The sequence below is a fragment of the Stenella coeruleoalba genome (assembly GCF_951394435.1).
Source record: "Stenella coeruleoalba genome assembly, chromosome: 7".
Lineage (NCBI taxonomy): Eukaryota > Metazoa > Chordata > Mammalia > Artiodactyla > Delphinidae > Stenella > Stenella coeruleoalba.
Window position 1 is genome coordinate 3,120,317 of NC_137153.1, and position 23,382 is coordinate 3,143,698.

Genomic DNA, 23,382 nt, shown 5'->3' on the forward strand with positions numbered 1-23,382 from the left:
GGGTGCTGCATAAAACCAGAGATTGAAATGAGCACAGATAAAGTTCCTTAAGCCAAATATGGAATAGACAAGAGCTACTCCTTGCTCAACGAAATGGACTCAACACCGCATATTAAACGCCTAAGAATGTACCTGACTAGTAAGTATCTTAAAACCTATAGATTGCTATGTCTCCGAAAGAGAATCAAGCATGTGTACAGGGGCATAAACGAAGCAGTGATAGGATTGGAGAGGTTCAGTGAGCAAATGAAGACCCTTTGAAGTCATATTGCATGGTACCCATTCCACGGGTTTCAACTACCCAGATTTTAGGTATTCTTCCTTCAGCTAAAACATGCATGTGGAACCCAGAGTATGATCAACCATGTGATCGGGAGACGTGTTCAAATATGTCTCAGTTTTCCTCCCCTGGTACTCGGGTGCAACATTCCAGACGCTTTACTAACACTCTCCCCACTTGGAGAGTCAGCACCTTTAACCTCCTGTTTGGCCCAGTTTGCAATTTCTGCGGAAGATGAACAGGAATAGCGAGAACCAATGAGAGGCTAGCTGGAGGTGTCTGGACGGGCAAATTTAACTCTCATTTCCCACCAGGAAGTGGAAATAACCAAAGGCTCAGCGTGCCATACCGGAACCAGATTAGGGCCTGAAGCCATCCTGCGGTGTTGCGGCCAGCTCAAAAGAAAGCGAGTTGAAGAAAGCAGCTCAGGGGCACTGTAATTCACAAACCTGCAGAGTAATAAATGACAGCTATCGTCCAAAAATATACTGAAGTAAAGCTGCCAAGAGGACTTGAAAGCGGGGCAGAATTGCAGGAAACCGATTTCAGGAGGTAGACTGGAATTGCATTGAAAGCATAGGAAAAGAGGCAGAACGTCCACAATGATGCACTTGGCCAAAAAGGGCGTATGCGTTTTTTCCTGAATATATTCAGGAAAAAACGCATACGCCCTTTTTGGCCAACCAAGCAAGCTTGCAAAGGAAATCTGCACTACAATGAAGTCTCACTTCCCCCCGGTCAAAAGGGCCATCTGAAAAAAGTGTAAAATCCAGAAAGGCAGGACAGGCCATGGAGAACTGGGAGCCTTGTTATGCTGATGTGCGGGATGTCAATTGCCAACAGACACTAGGGAGAAGTGTATGGTGTTTCCTGAAACATCTAAAAAACAAAGCAACAGAGCCTAGGGCACTTCCACTTATGATCCTATAGCTTAGGAAAATTAAAATCAAAAAGACACAGCCACCCCAAAGTTTGGGACGCCTCTGTTTACAAGAACCTCATTTACCGTACAAGTTCAATATCACAGAAAGTGAAAAATGGATAAAGAACTTGTGGTACTTACGTACAATGCAGTATCACTCAGCAATGAAATCTATGTCATCAGGCCCGTAGCAGCATAATGAGTAGATTCAGGTACAATGATTCTAACTGAAATAAGTCACACAGAAAAAGAAACATCATAAGATATCAGTAATACACGGAATGTAAACTTGGCTACACAGGAACTGAATTACAGAACAGAACAGGTTCTCAAATTTAGAAAACCAACTTATGCTTGCTTAAGGGGAAAGGTGAGTTTGGGTGCTGCATAAAACCAGAGATTGAAATGAGCACAGATAAAGTTCCTTAAGCCAAATATGGAATAGACAAGAGCTACTCCTTGCTCAACGAAATGGACTCAACACCGCATATTAAACGCCTAAGAATGTACCTGACTAGTAAGTATCTTAAAACCTATGGATTGCTATGTCTCCGAAAGAGAATCAAGCATGTGTACAGGGGCATAAACGCAGCAGTGATAGGATTGGAGAGGTTCGGTGAGCAAATGAAGACCCTTTGAAGTCATATTGCATGGTACCCATTCCACGGGTTTCAACTACCCAGGTTTTAGGTATTCTTCCTTCAGCTAAAACATGCATGTGGAACCCAGAGTATGATCAACCGTGTGATCGGGAGACGTGTTCAAATATGTCTCAGTTTTCCTCCCCTGGTACTCGGGTGCAACATTCCAGACGCTTTACTAACACTCTCCCCACTTGGAGAGTCAGCGCCTTTAACCTCCTGTTTGGCACAGTTTGCAATTTCTGTGGAAGATGAACAGGAATAGCGAGACCCAATGAGAGGCTAGCTGGAGGTGTCTGGACGGGCAAATTTAACTCTCATTTCCCACCAGGAAGAGGAAATAACCAAAGGCTCAGTGTGCCGTACCGGAACCAGATTAGGGCCTGAAGCCATCCTGCGGTGTTGCGGCCAGCTCAAAAGAAAGCGAGTTGAAGAAAGGAGCTCAGGGGCACTGTAATTCACAAACCTGCAGAGTTATAAATGACAGCTATCGTCCAAAAATAGACTGAAGTTAGGCTGCCAAGAGGACTTGAAAGCGGGGCAGAATTGCAGGAAACCGATTTCAGGAGGTAGACTGGAATTGCATTGAAAGCATAGGAAAAGAGGCAGAACGTCCACAATGATGCACTTGGCCAAAAAGGGCGTATGCGTTTTTTCCTGAATATATTCAGGAAAAAACGCATACGCCCTTTTTGGCCAACCAAGCAAGCTTGCAAAGGAAATCTGCACTACAATGAAGTCTCACTTCCCCCCGGTCAAAAGGGCCATCTGAAAAAAGTGTAAAATCCAGAAAGGCAGGACAGGCCATGGAGAACTGGGAGCCTTGTTATGCTGATGGGCGGGATGTCAATTGCCAACAGACACTCGGGAGAAGTGTATGGTGTTTCCTGAAACATCTAAAAAACAAAGCAACAGAGCCTAGGGCACTTCCACTTATGGTCCTATAGTTTAGGGAAATTAAAATCAAAAAGACACAGCCACCCCAAAGTTTGGGACACCTCTGTTTACAAGAACCTCGTTTACCGTACAAGTTCAATATCACAGAAAGTGAAAAATGAATAAAGAACTTGTGGTACTTACGTACAATGCAGTATCACTCAGCAATGAAATCTATGTCATCAGGCCCGTAGCAGCATAATGAGTAGATTCAGGTACGATGATTCTAACTGAAATAAGTCACACAGAAAAAGAAACATCATAAGATATCAGTAATACACGGAATGTAAACTTGGCTACACAGGAACTGAATTACAGAACAGAACAGGTTCTCAAATTTAGAAAACCAACTTATGCTTGCTTAAGGGGAAAGGTGAGTTGGGGTGCTGCATAAAACCAGAGATTGAAATGAGCACAGATAAAGTTCCTTAAGCCAAATATGGAATAAACAAGAGCTACTCCTTGCTCAACGAAATGGACTCAACACCGCATATTAAACGCCTAAGAATGTACCTGACTAGTAAGTATCTTAAAACCTATGGATTGCTATGTCTCCGAAAGAGAATCAAGCATGTGTACAGGGGCATAAACGCAGCAGTGATAGGATTGGAGAGGTTCGGTGAGCAAATGAAGACCCTTTGAAGTCATATTGCATGGTACCCATTCCACGGGTTTCAACTACCCAGGTTTTAGGTATTCTTCCTTCAGCTAAAACATGCATGTGGAATCCAGAGTATGATCAACCGTGTGATCGGGAGACGTGTCCAAATATGTCTCAGTTTTCCTCCCCTGGTACTCGGGTGCAACATTCCAGACGCTTTACTAACACTCTCCCCACTTGGAGAGTCAGCGCCTTTAACCTCCTGTTTGGCACAGTTTGCAATTTCTGCGGAAGATGAACAGGAATAGCGAGAACCAATGAGAGGCTAGCTGGAGGTGTCTGGACGGGCAAATTTAACTCTCATTTCCCACCAGGAAGAGGAAATAACCAAAGGCTCAGTGTGCCGTACCGGAACCAGATTAGGGCCTGAAGCCATCCTGCGGTGTTGCGGCCAGCTCAAAAGAAAGCGAGTTGAAGAAAGGAGCTCAGGGGCACTGTAATTCACAAACCTGCAGAGTTATAAATGACAGCTATCGTCCAAAAATAGACTGAAGTTAGGCTGCCAAGAGGACTTGAAAGCGGGGCAGAATTGCAGGAAACCGATTTCAGGAGGTAGACTGGAATTGCATTGAAAGCATAGGAAAAGAGGCAGAACGTCCACAATGATGCACTTGGCCAAAAAGGGCGTATGCGTTTTTTCCTGAATATATTCAGGAAAAAACGCATACGCCCTTTTTGGCCAACCAAGCAAGCTTGCAAAGGAAATCTGCACTACAATGAAGTCTCACTTCCCCCCGGTCAAAAGGGCCATCTGAAAAAAGTGTAAAATCCAGAAAGGCAGGACAGGCCATGGAGAACTGGGAGCCTTGTTATGCTGATGGGCGGGATGTCAATTGCCAACAGACACTCGGGAGAAGTGTATGGTGTTTCCTGAAACATCTAAAAAACAAAGCAACAGAGCCTAGGGCACTTCCACTTATGGTCCTATAGCTTAGGGAAATTAAAATCAAAAAGAGACAGCCACCCCAAAGTTTGGGACGCCTCTGTTTACAAGAACCTCGTTTACCGTACAACTTCAATATCACATAAAGTGAAAAATGGATAAAGAACTTGTGGTACTTACGTACAATGCAGTATCACTCAGCAATGAAATCTATGTCATCAGGCCCGTAGCAGCATAATGAGTAGATTCAGGTACGATGATTCTAACTGAAATAAGTCACACAGAAAAAGAAACATCATAAGATATCAGTAATACACGGAATGTAAACTTGGCTACACAGGAACTGAATTACAGAACAGAACAGGTTCTCAAATTTAGAAAACCAACTTATGCTTGCTTAAGGGGAAAGGTGAGTTGGGGTGCTGCATAAAACCAGAGATTGAAATGAGCACAGATAAAGTTCCTTAAGCCAAATATGGAATAGACAAGAGCTACTCCTTGCTCAACGAAATGGACTCAACACCGCATATTAAACGCCTAAGAATGTACCTGACTAGTAAGTATCTTAAAACCTATGGATTGCTATGTCTCCGAAAGAGAATCAAGCATGTGTACAGGGGCATAAACGCAGCAGTGATAGGATTGGAGAGGTTCGGTGAGCAAATGAAGACCCTTTGAAGTCATATTGCATGGTACCCATTCCACGGGTTTCAACTACCCAGGTTTTACGTATTCTTCCTTCAGCTAAAACATGCATGGGGAACCCAGAGTATGATCAACCGTGTGATCGGGAGACGTGTTCAAATATGTCTCAGTTTTCCTCCCCTGGTACTCGGGTGCAACATTCCAGACGCTTTACTAACACTCTCCCCACTTGGAGAGTCAGCGCCTTTAACCTCCTGTTTGGCACAGTTTGCAATTTCTGCGGAAGATGAACAGGAATAGCGAGAACCAATGAGAGGCTAGCTGGAGGTGTCTGGACGGGCAAATTTAACTCTCATTTCCCACCAGGAAGAGGAAATAACCAAAGGCTCAGTGTGCCGGGCCGGATCCAGATTAGGGCCTGAAGCCATCCTGCGGTGTTGCGGCCAGCTCAAAAGAAAGCGAGTTGAAGAAAGGAGCTCAGGGACACTGTAATTCACAAACCTGCAGAGTTATAAATGACAGCTATCGTCCAAAAATAGACTGAAGTTAGGCTGCCAAGAGGACTTGAAAGCGGGGCAGAATTGCAGGAAACCGATTTCAGGAGGTAGACTGGAATTGCATTGAAAGCATAGGAAAAGAGGCAGAACGTCCACAATGATGCACTTGGCCAAAAAGGGCATATGCGTTTTTTCCTGAATATATTCAGGAAAAAACGCATACGCCCTTTTTGGCCAACCAAGCAAGCTTGCAAAGGAAATCTGCACTACAATGAAGTCTCACTTCCCCCCGGTCAAAAGGGCCATCTGAAAAAAGTGTAAAATCCAGAAAGGCAGGACAGGCCATGGAGAACTGGGAGCCTTGTTATGCTGATGGGCGGGATGTAAATTGCCAACAACCACTCGGGAGAAGTGTATGGTGTTTCCTGAAACATCTAAAAAACAAAGCAACGGAACCTACTGCACTTCCACTTATGGTCCTATAGCTTAGGGAAATTAAAATCAAAAAGACACAGCCACCCCAAAGTTTGGGACGGCTCTGTTTACAAGAACCTCGTTTACAGTACAAGTTCAACATCGCAGAAAGTGAAAAATGGAGAAAGAAGTTGTGGTATTTACTTAAAAAGCAATATCACTCAGCAATGAAATCTGTGTCATCAGGCCCTTAGCAGCACAATGAGTGGATTCAGGTATGATGATTCTAACTGAAATAAGTCACACAGAAAAAGAAACATCATAAGATATCAGTAATACACGGAATGTAAACTTGGCTACACAGGAACTGAATTACAGAACAGAACAGGGTCTCAAATTTAGAAAACCAACTTATGCTTGCTTAAGGGGAAAGGTGAGTTGGGGTGCTGCATAAAACCAGAGATTGAAATGAGCACAGATAAAGTTCCTTAAGCCAAATATGGAATAGACAAGAGCTACTCCTTGCTCAATGAAATGGACTCAACACCCCATATTAAACGCCTAAGAATGTACCTGACTAGTAAGTATCTTAAAACCTATGGATTGCTATGTCTCCGAAAGAGAATCAAGCATGTGTACAGGGGTATAAACGCAGCAGTGATAGGATTGGAGAGGTTCGGTGAGCAAATGAAGACCCTTTGAAGTCATATTGCATGGTACCCATTCCACGGGTTTCAACTACCCAGGTTTAAGGTATTCTTCCTTCAGCTAAAACATGCATGTGGAACCCAGAGTATGATCAACCATGTGATCGGGAGACGTGTTCAAATATGTCTCAGTTTTCGTACCCTGGTACTCGGGTGCAACATCCCAGATGCTTTACTAACACTCTCCCGACTTGGAGAGTCAGTCCCTTTAACCTCCTGTTTGGCCCAGTTTGCAATTTCTGTGGAAGATGAACAGGAATAGCGAGAACCAATGAGAGACTAGCTGGAGGTGTCTGGATGGGCAAATTTAACTCTCATTTCCCACCAGGAAGAGGAATTAACCAAAGGCTCAGCGTGCCGTGCCGGAACCAGATTAGGGCCTGAAGCCATCCTGCGGTGTTGCGGCCAGGTCACAAGAAAGCGAGTTGAAGAAAGGAGCTCAGGGGCACTGTAATTCACAAACCTGCAGAGTTATAAATGAGAGCTATCGTCCAAAAATAGACTGAAGTAAGGCTGCCAAGAGGACTTGAAAGCGGGGCAGAATTGCAGGAAACCGATTTCAGGAGGTAGACGGGAATTGCATTGAAAGCATAGGAAAAGAGGCAGAACGTCCACAATGATGCACTTGGCCAAAAAGGGCGTATGCGTTTTTTCCTGAATATATTCAGGAAAAAACGCATACGCCCTTTTTGGCCAACCAAGCAAGCTTGCAAAGGAAATCTGCACTACAATGAAGTCTCACTTCCCCCCGGTCAAAAGGGCCATCTGAAAAAAGTGTAAAATCCAGAAAGGAAGGACAGGCCATGGAGAACTGGGAGCCTTGTTATGCTGATGGGCGGGATGTAAATTGCCAACAACCACTTGGGAGAAGTGTATGGTGTTTCCTGAAACATCTAAAAAACAAAGCAACAGAACCTAGGGCACTTCCACTTATGGTCCTATAGCTTAGGGAAATTAAAATCAAAAAGAGACAGCCACCCCAAAGTTTGGGACGGCTCTGTTTACAAGAACCTCGTTTACAGTACAAGTTCAACATCGCAGAAAGTGAAAAATGGAGAAAGAAGTTGTGGTATTTACTTAAAAAGCAATATCACTCAGCAATGAAATCTGTGTCATCAGGCCCTTAGCAGCACAATGAGTGGATTCAGGTATGATGATTCTAACTGAAATAAGTCACACAGAAAAAGAAACATCATAAGATATCAGTAATACACGGAATGTAAACTTGGCTACACAGGAACTGAATTACAGAACAGAACAGGGTCTCAAATTTAGAAAACCAACTTATGCTTGCTTAAGGGGAAAGGTGAGTTGGGGTGCTGCATAAAACCAGAGATTGAAATGAGCACAGATAAAGTTCCTTAAGCCAAATATGGAATAGACAAGAGCTACTCCTTGCTCAATGAAATGGACTCAACACCCCATATTAAACGCCTAAGAATGTACCTGACTAGTAAGTATCTTAAAACCTATGGATTGCTATGTCTCCGAAAGAGAATCAAGCATGTGTACAGGGGCATAAACGCAGCAGTGATAGGATTGGAGAGGTTCGGTGAGCAAATGAAGACCCTTTGAAGTCACATTGCATGGTACCCATTCCACGGGTTTCAACTACCCAGGTTTAAGGTATTCTTCCTTCAGCTAAAACATGCATGTGGAACCCAGAGTATGATCAACCATGTGATCGGGAGACGTGTTCAAATATGTCTCAGTTTTCGTACCCTGGTACTCGGGTGCAACATTCCAGATGCTTTACTAACACTCTCCCGACTTGGAGAGTCAGTCCCTTTAACCTCCTGTTTGGCCCAGTTTGCAATTTCTGTGGAAGATGAACAGGAATAGCGAGAACCAATGAGAGACTAGCTGGAGGTGTCTGGATGGGCAAATTTAACTCTCATTTCCCACCAGGAAGAGGAATTAACCAAAGGCTCAGCGTGCCGGGCCGGAACCAGATTAGGGCCTGAAGCCATCCTGCGGTGTTGCGGCCAGGTCACAAGAAAGCGAGTTGAAGAAAGGAGCTCAGGGGCACTGTAATTCACAAACCTGCAGAGTTATAAATGAGAGCTATTGTCCAAAAATAGACTGAAGTAAGGCTGCCAAGAGGACTTGAAAGCGGGGCAGAATTGCAGGAAACCGATTTCAGGAGGTAGACGGGAATTGCATTGAAAGCATAGGAAAAGAGGCAGAACGTCCACAATGATGCACTTGGCCAAAAAGGGCGTATGCGTTTTTTCCTGAATATATTCAGGAAAAAACGCATACGCCCTTTTTGGCCAACCAAGCAAGCTTGCAAAGGAAATCTGCACTACAATGAAGTCTCACTTCCCCCGGTCAAAAGGGCCATCTGAGAAAAGTGTAAAATCCAGAAAGGCAGGACAGGCCATGGAGAACTGGGAGCCTTGTTATGCTGATGGGCGGGATGTAAATTACCAACAGACACTCAGGAGAAGTGTATGGTGTTTCCTGAAACATCTAAAAAACAAAGCAACAGAGCCTAGGGCACTGCCACTTATGGTCTTATAGCTTAGGGAAATTAAAATCAAAAAGACACAGCCACCCCAAAGTTTGGGACGCCTCTGTTTACAAGAACTTCGTTTACAGTACAAGTTCAAGATCGTAGAAAGTGAGAAACGGATAAAGAAGTTGTGGTATTTACTTACAAAGCAATATCACTCAGCAATGAAATCTATGTCATCAGGCCCTTAGCAGCACAATGAGTGGATTCAGGTATGATGATTCTAACTGAAATAAGTCACACAGAAAAAGAAACATCATAAGATATCAGTAATACTCGGAATGTAAACTTGGCTACACAGGAACTGAATTACAGAACAGAACAGGGTCTCAAATTTAGAAAACCAACTTATGCTTGCTTAAGGGGAAAGGTGAGTTGGGGTGCTGCATAAAACCAGATATTGAAATGAGCACAGATAAAGTTCCTTAAGCCAAATATGGAATAGACAAGAGCTACTCCTTGCTCAACGAAATGGACTCAACACCGCATATTAAACGCCTAAGAATGTACCTGACTAGTAAGTATCTTAAAACCTATGGATTGCTATGTCTCCGAAAGAGAATCAAGCATGTGTACAGGGGCATAAACGCAGCAGTGATAGGATTGGAGAGGTTCGTGAGCAAATGAAGACCCTTTGAAGTCATATTGCATGGTACCCATTCCACGGGTTTCAACTACCCAGGTTTTAGGTATTCTTCCTTCAGCTAAAACATGCATGTGGAACCCAGAGTATGATCAACCATGTGATCGGGAGACGTGTTCAAATATGTCTCAGTTTTCGTACCCTGGTACTCGGGTGCAACATTCCAGATGCTTTACTAACACTCTCCCCACTTGGAGAGTCAGCGCCTTTAACCTCCTGTTTGGCACAGTTTGCAATTTCTGCGGAAGATGAACAGGAATAGCGAGAACCAATGAGAGACTAGCTGGAGGTGTCTGGACGGGCAAATTTAACTCTCATTTCCCACCAGGAAGAGGAAATAACCAAAGGCTCAGCGTGCCGTACCGGAACCAGATTAGGGCCTGAAGCCATCCTGCGGTGTTGCGGCCAGCTCAAAAGAAAGCGAGTTGAAGAAAGGAGCTCAGGGGCACTGTAATTCACAAACCTGCAGAGTTATAAATGACAGCTATCGTCCAAAAATAGACTGAAGTAAGGCTGCCGAGAGGACTTGAAAGCGGGTCAGAATTGCAGGAAACCGATTTCAGGAGGTAGACTGGAATTGCATTGAAAGCATAGGAAAAGAGGCAGAACGTCCACAATGATGCACTTGGCCAAAAAGGGCGTATGCGTTTTTTCCTGAATATATTCAGGAAAAAACGCATACGCCCTTTTTGGCCAACCAAGCAAGCTTGCAAAGGAAATCTGCACTACAATGAAGTCTCACTTCCCCCCGGTCAAAAGGGCCATCTGAAAAAAGGGTAAAATCCAGAAAGGCAGGACAAGCCATGGAGAACTGGGAGCCTTGTTATGCTGATGGGCGGGATGTAAATTGCCAACAGACACTCAGGAGAAATGTATGGTGTTTCCTTAAACATCTAAAAAACAAAGCAACAGAGCCTAGGGCACTGCCACTTATGGTCCTATAGCTTAGGGAAATTAAAATCAAAAAGACACAGCCACCCCAAAGTTTGGGACGCCTCTGTTTACAAGAACCTCGTTTACAGTACAAGTTCAACATCGCAGAAAGTGAAAAATGGATAAAGAAGTTGTGGTATTTACTTACAAAGCAATATCACTCAGCAATGAAATCTATGTCATCAGGGCCTTAGCAGCACAATGAGTGGATTCAGGTATGATGATTCTAACTGAAATAAGTCACACAGAAAAAGAAACATCATAAGATATCAGTAATACACGGAATGTAAACTTGGCTACACAGGAACTGAATTACAGAACAGAACAGGGTCTCAAATTTAGAAAACCAACTTATGCTTGCTTAAGGGGAATGGTGAGTTGGGGTGCTGCATAAAACCAGAGATTGAAATGAGCACAGATAAAGTTCCTTAAGCCAAATATGGAATAGACAAGAGCTACTCCTTGCTCAATGAAATGGACTCAACACCCCATATTAAACGCCTAAGAATGTACCTGACTAGTAAGTATCTTAAAACCTATGGATTGCTATGTCTCCGAAAGAGAATCAAGCATGTGTACAGGGGCATAAACGCAGCAGTGATAGGATTGGAGAGGTTCGGTGAGCAAATGAAGACCCTTGAAAGTCATATTGCATGGTACCCATTCCACGGGTTTCAACTACCCAGGTTTAAGGTATTCTTCCTTCAGCTAAAACATGCATGTGGAACCCAGAGTATGATCAACCATGTGATCGGGAGACGTGTTCAAATATGTCTCAGTTTTCCTCCCCTGGTACTCGGGTGCAACATTCCAGATGCTTTACTAACACTCTCCCGACTTGGAGAGTCAGTCCCTTTAACCTCCTGTTTGGCCCAGTTTGCAATTTCTGTGGAAGATGAACAGGAATAGCGAGAACCAATGAGAGACTAGCTGGAGGTGTCTGGATGGGCAAATTTAACTCTCATTTCCCACCAGGAAGAGGAATTAACCAAAGGCTCAGCGTGCCGGGCCGGAACCAGATTAGGGCCTGAAGCCATCCTGCGGTGTTGCGGCCAGGTCACAAGAAAGCAAGTTGAAGAAAGGAGCTCAGGGGCACTGTAATTCACAAACCTGCAGAGTTATAAATGAGAGCTATCTTCCAAAAATAGACTGAAGTAAGGCTGCCAAGAGGACTTGAAAGCGGGGCAGAATTGCAGGAAACCGATTTCAGGAGGTAGACTGGAATTGCATTGAAAGCATAGGAAAAGAGGCAGAACGTCCACAATGATGCACTTGGCCAAAAAAGGCGTATGCGTTTTTTCCTGAATATATTCAGGAAAAAACGCATACGCCCTTTTTGGCCAACCAAGCAAGCTTGCAAAGGAAATCGGCACTACAATGAAGTCTCACTTCCCCCCGGTCAAAAGGGCCATCTGAAAAAAGTGTAAAATCCAGAAAGGCAGGACAGGCCATGGAGAACTGGGAGCCTTGTTATGCTGATGGGCGGGATGTAAATTACCAACAGACACTCAGGAGAAGTGTATGGTGTTTCCTGAAACATCTAAAAAACAAAGCAACAGAGCCTAGGGCACTGCCACTTATGGTCCTATAGCTTAGGGAAATTAAAATCAAAAAGACACAGCCACCCCAAAGTTTGGGACGCCTCTGTTTACAAGAACTTCGTTTACAGTACAAGTTCAACATCGCAGAAAGTGAAAAATGGATAAAGAAGTTGTGGTATTTACTTACAAAGCAATATCACTCAGCAATGAAATCTATGTCATCAGGCCCTTAGCAGCACAATGAGTGGATTCAGGTATGATGATTCTAACTGAAATAAGTCACACAGAAAAAGAAACATCATAAGATATCAGTAATACACGGAATGTAAACTTGGCTACACAGGAACTGAATTACAGAACAGAACAGGGTCTCAAATTTAGAAAACCAACTTATGCTTGCTTAAGGGGAAAGGTGAGTTGGGGTGCTGCATAAAACCAGAGATTGAAATGAGCACAGATAAAGTTCCTTAAGCCAAATATGGAATAGACAAGAGCTACTCCTTGCTCAATGAAATGGACTCAACACCGCATATTAAACGCCTAAGAATGTACCTGACTAGTAAGTATCTTAAAACCTATGGATTGCTATGTCTCCGAAAGAGAATCAAGCATGTGTACAGGGGCATAAACGCAGCAGTGATAGGATTGGAGAGGTTCGGTGAGCAAATGAAGACCCTTTGAAGTCATATTGCATGGTACCCATTCCACGGGTTTCAACTACCCAGGTTTTAGGTATTCTTCCTTCAGCTAAAACATGCATGGGGAACCCAGAGTATGATCAACCGTGTGATCGGGAGACGTGTTCAAATATGTCTCAGTTTTCCTCCCCTGGTACTCGGGTGCAACATTCCAGACGCTTTACTAACACTCTCCCCACTTGGAGAGTCAGCGCCTTTAACCTCCTGTTTGGCACAGTTTGCAATTTCTGCGGAAGATGAACAGGAATAGCGAGAACCAATGAGAGGCTAGCTGGAGGTGTCTGGACGGGCAAATTTAACTCTCATTTCCCACCAGGAAGAGGAATTAACCAAAGGCTCAGTTTGCCGGGCCGGAACCAGATTAGGGCCTGAAGCCATCCTGCGGTGTTGCGGCCAGCTCAAAAGAAAGCGAGTTGAAGAAAGGAGCTCAGGGGCACTGTAATTCACAAACCTGCAGAGTTATAAATGACAGCTATCGTCCAAAAATAGACTGAAGTTAGGCTGCCAAGAGGACTTGAAAGCGGGTCAGAATTGCAGGAAACCGATTTCAGGAGGTAGACTGGAATTGCATTGAAAGCATAGGAAAAGAGGCAGAACGTCCACAATGATGCACTTGGCCAAAAAGGGCGTATGCATTTTTTCCTGAATATATTCAGGAAAAAACGCATACGCCCTTTTTGGCCAACCAAGCAAGCTTGCAAAGGAAATCTGCACTACAATGAAGTCTCACTTCACCCCGGTCAAAAGGGCCATCTGAAAAAAGGGTAAAATCCAGAAAGGCAGGACAGGCCATGGAGAACTGGGAGCCTTGTTATGCTGATGGGCGGGATGTAAATTGCCAACAACCACTCGGGAGAAGTGTATGGTGTTTCCTGAAACATCTAAAAAACAAAGCAACAGAACCTAGGGCACTTCCACTTATGGTCCTATAGCTTAGGGAAATTAAAATCAAAAAGACACAGCCACCCCAAAGTTTGGGACGGCTCTGTTTACAAGAACCTCGTTTACAGTACAAGTTCAACATCGCAGAAAGTGAAAAATGGAGAAAGAAGTTGTGGTATTTACTTACAAAGCAATATCACTCAGCAATGAAATCTGTGTCATCAGGCCCTTAGCAGCACAATGAGTGGATTCAGGTATGATGATTCTAACTGAAATAAGTCACACAGAAAAAGAAACATCATAAGATATCAGTAATACACGGAATGTAAACTTGGCTACACAGGAACTGAATTACAGAACAGAACAGGGTCTCAAATTTAGAAAACCAACTTATGCTTGCTTAAGGGGAAAGGTGAGTTGGGGTGCTGCATAAAACCAGAGATTGAAATGAGCACAGATAAAGTTCCTTAAGCCAAATATGGAATAGACAAGAGCTACTCCTTGCTCAATGAAATGGACTCAACACCCCATATTAAACGCCTAAGAATGTACCTGACTAGTAAGTATCTTAAAACCTATGGATTGCTATGTCTCCGAAAGAGAATCAAGCATGTGTACAGGGGCATAAACGCAGCAGTGATAGGATTGGTGAGGTTCGGTGAGCAAATGAAGACCCTTTGAAGTCATATTGCATGGTACCCATTCCACGGGTTTCAACTACCCAGGTTTAAGGTATTCTTCCTTCAGCTAAAACATGCATGTGGAACCCAGAGTATGATCAACCATGTGATCGGGAGACGTGTTCAAATATGTCTCAGTTTTCGTACCCTGGTACTCGGGTGCAACATTCCAGATGCTTTACTAACACTCTCCCGACTTGGAGAGTCAGTCCCTTTAACCTCCTGTTTGGCCCAGTTTGCAATTTTTGTGGAAGATGAACAGGAATAGCGAGAACCAATGAGAGACTAGCTGGAGGTGTCTGGATGGGCAAATTTAACTTTCATTTCCCAACAGGAAGAGGAATTAACCAAAGGCTCAGCGTGCCGGGCCGGAACCAGATTAGGGCCTGAAGCCATCCTGCGGTGTTGCGGCCAGGTCACAAGAAAGCGAGTTGAAGAAAGGAGCTCAGGGGCACTGTAATTCACAAACCTGCAGAGTTATAAATGAGAGCTATCGTCCAAAAATAGACTGAAGTAAGGCTGCCAAGAGGACTTGAAAGCGGGGCAGAATTGCAGGAAACCGATTTCAGGAGGTAGACGGGAATTGCATTGAAAGCATAGGAAAAGAGGCAGAACGTCCACAATGATGCACTTGGCCAAAAAGGGCGTATGCGTTTTTTCCTGAATATATTCAGGAAAAAACGCATACGCCCTTTTTGGCCAACCAAGCAAGCTTGCAAAGGAAATCTGCACTACAATGAAGTCTCACTTCCCCCGGTCAAAAGGGCCATCTGAAAAAAGTGTAAAATCCAGAAAGGCAGGACAGGCCATGGAGAACTGGGAGCCTTGTTATGCTGATGGGCGGGATGTAAATTACCAACAGACACTCAGGAGAAGTGTATGGTGTTTCCTGAAACATATAAAAAACAAAGCAACAGAGCCTAGGGCACTGCCACTTATGGTCCTATAGCTTAGGGAAATTAAAATCAAAAAGACACAGCCACCCCAAAGTTTGGGACGCCTCTGTTTACAAGAACCTCGTTTACAGTACAAGTTCAACATCGCAGAAAGTGAAAAATGGATAAAGAAGTTGTGGTATTTACTTACAAAGCAATATCACTCAGCAATGAAATCTATGTCATCAGGCACTTTGCAGCACAATGAGTGGATTCAGGTATGATGATTCTAACTGAAATAAGTCACACAGAAAAAGAAACATCATAAGATATCAGTAATACACGGAATGTAAACTTGGCTACACAGGAACTGAATTACAGAACAGAACAGGGTCTCAAATTTAGAAAACCAACTTATGCTTGCTTAAGGGGAAAGGTGAGTTGGGGTGCTGCATAAAACCAGAGATTGAAATGAGCACAGATAAAGTTTCTTAAGCCAAATATGGAATAGACAAGAGCTACTCCTTGCTCAACGAAATGGACTCAACACCGCATATTAAAAGCCTAAGAATGTACCTGACTAGTAAGTATCTTAAAACCTATGGATTGCTATGTCTCCGAAAGAGAATCAAGCATGTGTACTGGGGCATAAACGCAGCAGTGATAGGATTGGAGAGGTTCGTGAGCAAATGAAGACCCTTTGAAGTCATATTGCATGGTACCCATTCCACGGGTTTCAACTACCCATGTTTTAGGTATTCTTCCTTCAGCTAAAACATGCATGTGGAACCCAGAGTATGATCAACCATGTGATCGGGAGACGTGTTCAAATATGTCTCAGTTTTCGTACCCTGGTACTCGGGTGCAACATTCCAGATGCTTTACTAACACTCTCCCCACTTGGAGAGTCAGCGCCTTTAACCTCCTGTTTGGCACAGTTTGCAATTTCTGCGGAAGATGAACAGGAATAGCGAGAACCAATGAGAGACTAGCTGGAGGTGTCTGGACGGGCAAATTTAACTCTCATTTCCCACCAGGAAGAGGAAATAACCAAAGGCTCAGCATGCCGTACCGGAACCAGATTAGGGCCTGAAGCCATCCTGCGGTGTTGCGGCCAGCTCAAAAGAAAGCGAGTTGAAGAAAGGAGCTCAGGGGCACTGTAATTCACAAACCTGCAGAGTTATAAATGACAGCTATCGTCCAAAAATAGACTGAAGTAAGGCTGCCAAGAGGACATGAAAGCGGGGCAGAATTGCAGGAAACCGATTTCAGGAGGTAGACTGGAATTGCATTGAAAGCATAGGAAAAGAGGCAGAACGTCCACAATGATGCACTTGGCCAAAAAGGGCGTATGCGTTTTTTCCTGAATATATTCAGGAAAAAACGCATACGCCCTTTTTGACCAACCAAGCAAGCTTGCAAAGGAAATCTGCACTACAATGAAGTCTCACTTCCCCCCGGTCAAAAGGGCCATCTGAAAAAAGGGTAAAATCCAGAAAGGCAGGACAAGCCATGGAGAACTGGGAGCCTTGTTATGCTGATGGGCGGGATGTAAATTGCCAACAGACACTCGGGAGAAGTGTATGGTGTTTCCTTAAACATCTAAAAAACAAAGCAACAGAACCTAGGGCACTGCCACTTATGGTCCTATAGCTTAGGGAAATTAAAATCAAAAAGACACAGCCACCCCAAAGTTTAGAACAGCTCTGTTTACAAGAACCTCGTTTACAGTACAAGTTCAACATCGCAGAAAGTGAAAAATGGATAAAGAAGTTGTGGTATTTACTTACAAAGCAATATCACTCAGCAATGAAATCTGTGTCATCAGGGCCTTAGCAGCACAATGAGTGGATTCAGGTATGATGATTCTAACTGAAATAAGTCACACAGAAAAAGAAACATCATAAGATATCAGTAATACACGGAATGTAAACTTGGCTACACAGGAACTGAATTACAGAACAGAACAGTGTCTCAAATTTAGAAAACCAACTTATGCTTGCTTAAGGGGAAAGGTGAGTTGGGGTGCTGCATAAAACCAGAGATTGAAATGAGCACAGATAAAGTTCCTTAAGCCCAATATGGAATAGACAAGAGCTACTCCTTGCTCAACGAAATGGACTCAACACCGCATATTAAACGCCTAAGAATGTACCTGACTAGTAAGTATCTTAAAACCTATGGATTGCTATGTCTCCGAAAGAGAATCAAGCATGTGTACAGGGGCATAAACGAAGCAGTGATAGGATTGGAGAGGTTCGGTGAGCAAATGAATACGCTCTGAAGTCATACTGCATGGTACCCATTCCACGGGTTTCACCTACCCAGGTTTAAGGTATTCTTCCTTCAGCTAAAACATGCATGTGAAACCCAGAGTATGATCAACCATGTGATCGGGAGACGTGTTCAAATATGTCTCAGTTTTCCTCCCCTGGTACTCGGGTGCAACATTCCAGATGCTTTACTAACACTCTCCCGACTTGGAGAGTCAGTCCCTTTAACCTCCTGTTTGGCCCAGTTTGCAATTTCTGTGGAAGATGAACAGGAATAGCGAGAACCAATGAGAGACTAGCTGGAGGTGTCTGGATGGGCAAATTTAACTCTCATTTCCCACCAGGAAGAGGAATTAACCAAAGGCTCAGCGTGCCGGGCCGGAACCAGATTAGGGCCTGAAGCCATCCTGCGGTGTTGCGGCCAGGTCACAAGAAAGCAAGTTGAAGAAAGGAGCTCAGGGGCACTGTAATTCACAAACCTGCAGAGTTATAAATGAGAGCTATCTTCCAAAAATAGACTGAAGTAAGGCTGCCAAGAGGACTTGAAAGCGGGGCAGAATTGCAGGAAACCGATTTCAGGAGGTAGACTGGAATTGCATTGAAAGCATAGGAAAAGAGGCAGAACGTCCACAATGATGCACTTGGCCAAAAAGGGCGTATGCGTTTTTTCCTGAATATATTCAGGAAAAAACGCATACGCCCTTTTTGGCCAACCAAGCAAGCTTGCAAAGGAAATCGGCACTACAATGAAGTCTCACTTCCCCCCGGTCAAAAGGGCCATCTGAAAAAAGTGTAAAATCCAGAAAGGCAGGACAGGCCATGGAGAACTGGGAGCCTTGTTATGCTGATGGGCGGGATGTAAATTACCAACAGACACTCAGGAGAAGTGTATGGTGTTTCCTGAAACATCTAAAAAACAAAGCAACAGAGCCTAGGGCACTGCCACTTATGGTCCTATAGCTTAGGGAAATTAAAATCAAAAAGACACAGCCACCCCAAAGTTTGGGACGCCTCTGTTTACAAGAACTTCGTTTACAGTACAAGTTCAACATCGCAGAAAGTGAAAAATGGATAAAGAAGTTGTGGTATTTACTTACAAAGCAATATCACTCAGCAATGAAATCTATGTCATCAGGCCCTTAGCAGCACAATGAGTGGATTCAGGTATGATGATTCTAACTGAAATAAGTCACACAGAAAAAGAAACATCATAAGATATCAGTAATACACGGAATGTAAACTTGGCTACACAGGAACTGAATTACAGAACAGAACAGGGTCTCAAATTTAGAAAACCAACTTATGCTTGCTTAAGGGGAAAGGTGAGTTGGGGTGCTGCATAAAACCAGAGATTGAAATGAGCACAGATAAAGTTCCTTAAGCCAAATATGGAATAGACAAGAGCTACTCCTTGCTCAATGAAATGGACTCAACACCGCATATTAAACGCCTAAGAATGTACCTGACTAGTAAGTATCTTAAAACCTATGGATTGCTATGTCTCCGAAAGAGAATCAAGCATGTGTACAGGGGCATAAACGCAGCACTGATAGGATTGGAGAGGTTCGGTGAGCAAATGAAGACCCTTTGAAGTCATATTGCATGGTACCCATTCCACGGGTTTCAACTACCCAGGTTTTAGGTATTCTTCCTTCAGCTAAAACATGCATGGGGAACCCAGAGTATGATCAACCGTGTGATCGGGAGACGTGTTCAAATATGTCTCAGTTTTCCTCCCCTGGTACTCGGGTGCAACATTCCAGACGCTTTACTAACACTCTCCCCACTTGGAGAGTCAGCGCCTTTAACCTCCTGTTTGGCACAGTTTGCAATTTCTGCGGAAGATGAACAGGAATAGCGAGAACCAATGAGAGGCTAGCTGGAGGTGTCTGGACGGGCAAATTTAACTCTCATTTCCCACCAGGAAGAGGAAATAACCAAAGGCTCAGTTTGCCGGGCCGGAACCAGATTAGGGCCTGAAGCCATCCTGCGGTGTTGCGGCCAGCTCAAAAGAAAGCGAGTTGAAGAAAGGAGCTCAGGGGCACTGTAATTCACAAACCTGCAGAGTTATAAATGACAGCTATCGTCCAAAAATAGACTGAAGTTAGGCTGCCAAGAGGACTTGAAAGCGGGTCAGAATTGCAGGAAACCGATTTCAGGAGGTAGACTGGAATTGCATTGAAAGCATAGGAAAAGAGGCAGAACGTCCACAATGATGCACTTGGCCGAAAAGGGCGTATGCATTTTTTCCTGAATATATTCAGGAAAAAACGCATACGCCCTTTTTGGCCAACCAAGCAAGCTTGCAAAGGAAATCTGCACTACAATGAAGTCTCACTTCACCCCGGTCAAAAGGGCCATCTGAAAAAAGGGTAAAATCCAGAAAGGCAGGACAGGCCATGGAGAACTGGGAGCCTTGTTATGCTGATGGGCGGGATGTAAATTGCCAACAACCACTCGGGAGAAGTGTATGGTGTTTCCTGAAACATCTAAAAAACAAAGCAACAGAACCTAGGGCACTTCCACTTATGGTCCTATAGCTTAGGGAAATTAAAATCAAAAAGACACAGCCACCCCAAAGTTTGGGACGGCTCTGTTTACAAGAACCTCGTTTACAGTACAAGTTCAACATCGCAGAAAGTGAAAAATGGATAAAGAAGTTGTGGTATTTACTTACAAAGCAATATCACTCAGCAATGAAATCTGTGTCATCAGGCCCTTAGCAGCACAATGAGTGGATTCAGGTATGATGATTCTAACTGAAATAAGTCACACAGAAAAAGAAACATCATAAGATATCAGTAATACACGGAATGTAAACTTGGCTACACAGGAACTGAATTACAGAACAGAACAGGGTCTCAAATTTAGAAAACCAACTTATGCTTGCTTAAGGGGAAAGGTGAGTTGGGGTGCTGCATAAAACCAGAGATTGAAATGAGCACAGATAAAGTTCCTTAAGCCAAATATGGAATAGACAAGAGCTACTCCTTGCTCAATGAAATGGACTCAACACCCCATATTAAACGCCTAAGAATGTACCTGACTAGTAAGTATCTTAAAACCTATGGATTGCTATGTCTCCGAAAGAGAATCAAGCATGTGTACAGGGGCATAAACGCAGCAGTGATAGGATTGGTGAGGTTCGGTGAGCAAATGAAGACCCTTTGAAGTCATATTGCATGGTACCCATTCCACGGGTTTTAACTACCCAGGTTTAAGGTATTCTTCCTTCAGCTAAAACATGCATGTGGAACCCAGAGTATGATCAACCATGTGATCGGGAGACGTGTTCAAATATGTCTCAGTTTTCCTCCCCTGGTACTCGGGTGCAACATTCCAGACGCTTTACTAACACTCTGCCAACTTGGAGAGTCAGTCCCTTTAACCTCCTGTTTGGCCCAGTTTGCAATTTCTGTGGAAGATCAACAGGAATAGCGAGAACCAATGAGAGGCTAGCTGGAGGTGTCTGGACGGGCAAATTTAACTCTCATTTCCCACCAGGAAGAGGAATTAACCAAAGGCTCAGCGTGCCGGGCCGGAACCAGATTAGGGCCTGAAGCCATCCTGCGGTGTTGCGGCCAGGTCACAAGAAAGCGAGTTGAAGAAAGGAGCTCAGGGGCACTGTAATTCACAAACCTGCAGAGTTATAAATGACAGCTATCGTCCAAAAATAGACTGAAGTTAGGCTGCCAAGAGGACTTGAAAGCGGGGCAGAATTGCAGGAAACCGATTTCAGGAGGTAGACTGGAATTGCATTGAAAGCATAGGAAAAGAGGCAGAACGTCCACAATGATGCACTTGGCCAAAAAGGGCGTATGCGTTTTTTCCTGAATATATTCAGGAAAAAACGCATACGCCCTTTTTGGCCAACCAAGCAAGCTTGCAAAGGAAATCTGCACTACAATGAAGTCTCACTTCCCCCCGGTCAAAAGGGCCATCTGAAAAAAGTGTAAAATCCAGAAAGGCAGGACAGGCCATGGAGAACTGGGAGCCTTGTTATGCTGATGGGCGGGATGTAAATTGCCAACAGACACTCGGGAGAAGTGTATGGTGTTTCCTGAAACATCTAAAAAACAAAGCAACAGAACCTCGGGCACTTCCACTTATGGTCCTATAGCTTAGGGAAATTAAAATCAAAAAGACACAGCCACCCCAAAGTTTGGAACGGCTCTGTTTACAAGAACCTCGTTTACAGTACAAGTTCAACATCGCAGAAAGTGAAAAATGGATAAAGAAGTTGTGGTATTTACTTACAAAGCAATATCACTCAGCAATGAAATCTGTGTCATCAGGCCCTTAGCAGCACAATGAGTGGATTCAGGTATGATGATTCTAACTGAAATAAGTCACACAGAAAAAGAAACATCATAAGATATCAGTAATACACGGAATGTAAACTTGGCTACACAGGAACTGAATTACAGAACAGAACAGGGTCTCAAATTTAGAAAACCAACTTATGCTTGCTTAAGGGGAAAGGTGAGTTGGGGTGCTGCATAAAAACAGAGATTGAAATGAGCACAGATAAAGTTCCTTAAGCCAAATATGGAATAGACAAGAGCTACTCCTTGCTCAACGAAATGGACTCAACACCCCATATTAAACGCCTAAGAATGTACCTGACTAGTAAGTATCTTAAAACCTATGGATTGCTATGTCTCCGAAAGAGAATCAAGCATGTGTACAGGGGCATAAACGCAGCAGTGATAGGATTGGAGAGGTTCGGTGAGCAAATGAAGACCCTTTGAAGTCATATTGCATGGTACCCATTCCACGGGTTTCAACTACCCAGGTTTTAGGTATTCTTCCTTCAGCTAAAACATGCATGTGGAACCCAGAGTATGATCAACCATGTGATCGGGAGACGTGTTCAAATATGTCTCAGTTTTCGTACCCTGGTACTCGGGTGCAACATCCCAGATGCTTTACTAACACTCTCCCGACTTGGAGAGTCATTCCCTTTAACCTCCTGTTTGGCCCAGTTTGCAATTTCTGTGGAAGATGAACAGGAATAGCGAGAACCAATGAGAGACTAGCTGGAGGTGTCTGGATGGGCAAATTTAACTCTCATTTCCCACCAGGAAGAGGAATTAACCAAAGGCTCAGCGTGCCGGGCCGGAAACAGATTAGGGCCTGAAGCCATCCTGCGGTGTTGCGGCCAGCTCACAAGAAAGCGAGTTGAAGAAAGGAGCTCAGGGGCATTGTAATTCACAAACCTGCAGAGTTATAAATGACAGCTATCGTCCAAAAATAGACTGAAGTAAGGCTGCCAAGAGGACTTGAAAGCGGGGCAGAATTGCAGGAAACCGATTTCAGGAGGTAGACTGGAATTGCATTGAAAGCATAGGAAAAGAGGCAGAACGTCCACAATGATGCACTTGGCCAAAAAGGGCGTATGCGTTTTTTCCTGAATATATTCAGGAAAAAACGCATACGCCCTTTTTGGCCAACCAAGCAAGCTTGCAAAGGAAATCTGCACTACAATGAAGTCTCACTTCCCCCCGGTCAAAAGGGCCATCTGAAAAAAGTGTAAAATCCAGAAAGGCAGGACAGGCCATGGAGAACTGGGAGCCTTGTTATGCTGATGGGCGGGATGTAAATTACCAACAGACACTCAGGAGAAGTGTATGGTGTTTCCTGAAACATCTAAAAAACAAAGCAACAGAGCCTAGGTCACTGCCACTTATGGTCCTATAGCTTAGGGAAATTAAAATCAAAAAGACACAGCCACCCCAAAGTTTGGGATGCCTCTG

General features: G+C 43.9%; 1 long non-coding RNA gene across 26 annotated transcripts in view; it reads right to left on the reverse strand.

The window, feature by feature from the left end:
• The window catches only part of LOC307189637, a 2,307,304-nt gene that overhangs the window by 1,388,874 nt on the left and 895,048 nt on the right, over positions 1 to 23,382 (reverse strand). For 25 of the 26 annotated variants that reach the window (XR_013829230.1, XR_013829231.1, XR_013829232.1 and 22 more), the window contains exons 2-3: positions 7,664 to 7,749; positions 6,084 to 6,165 (exon numbers count right to left, since the gene is read on the reverse strand). This is a non-coding gene — a long non-coding RNA (uncharacterized lncRNA). The remainder of the gene's footprint in view (positions 1 to 6,083; positions 6,166 to 7,663; positions 7,750 to 23,382) is intronic. The other variant, XR_013829255.1, reaches the window with a different exon arrangement.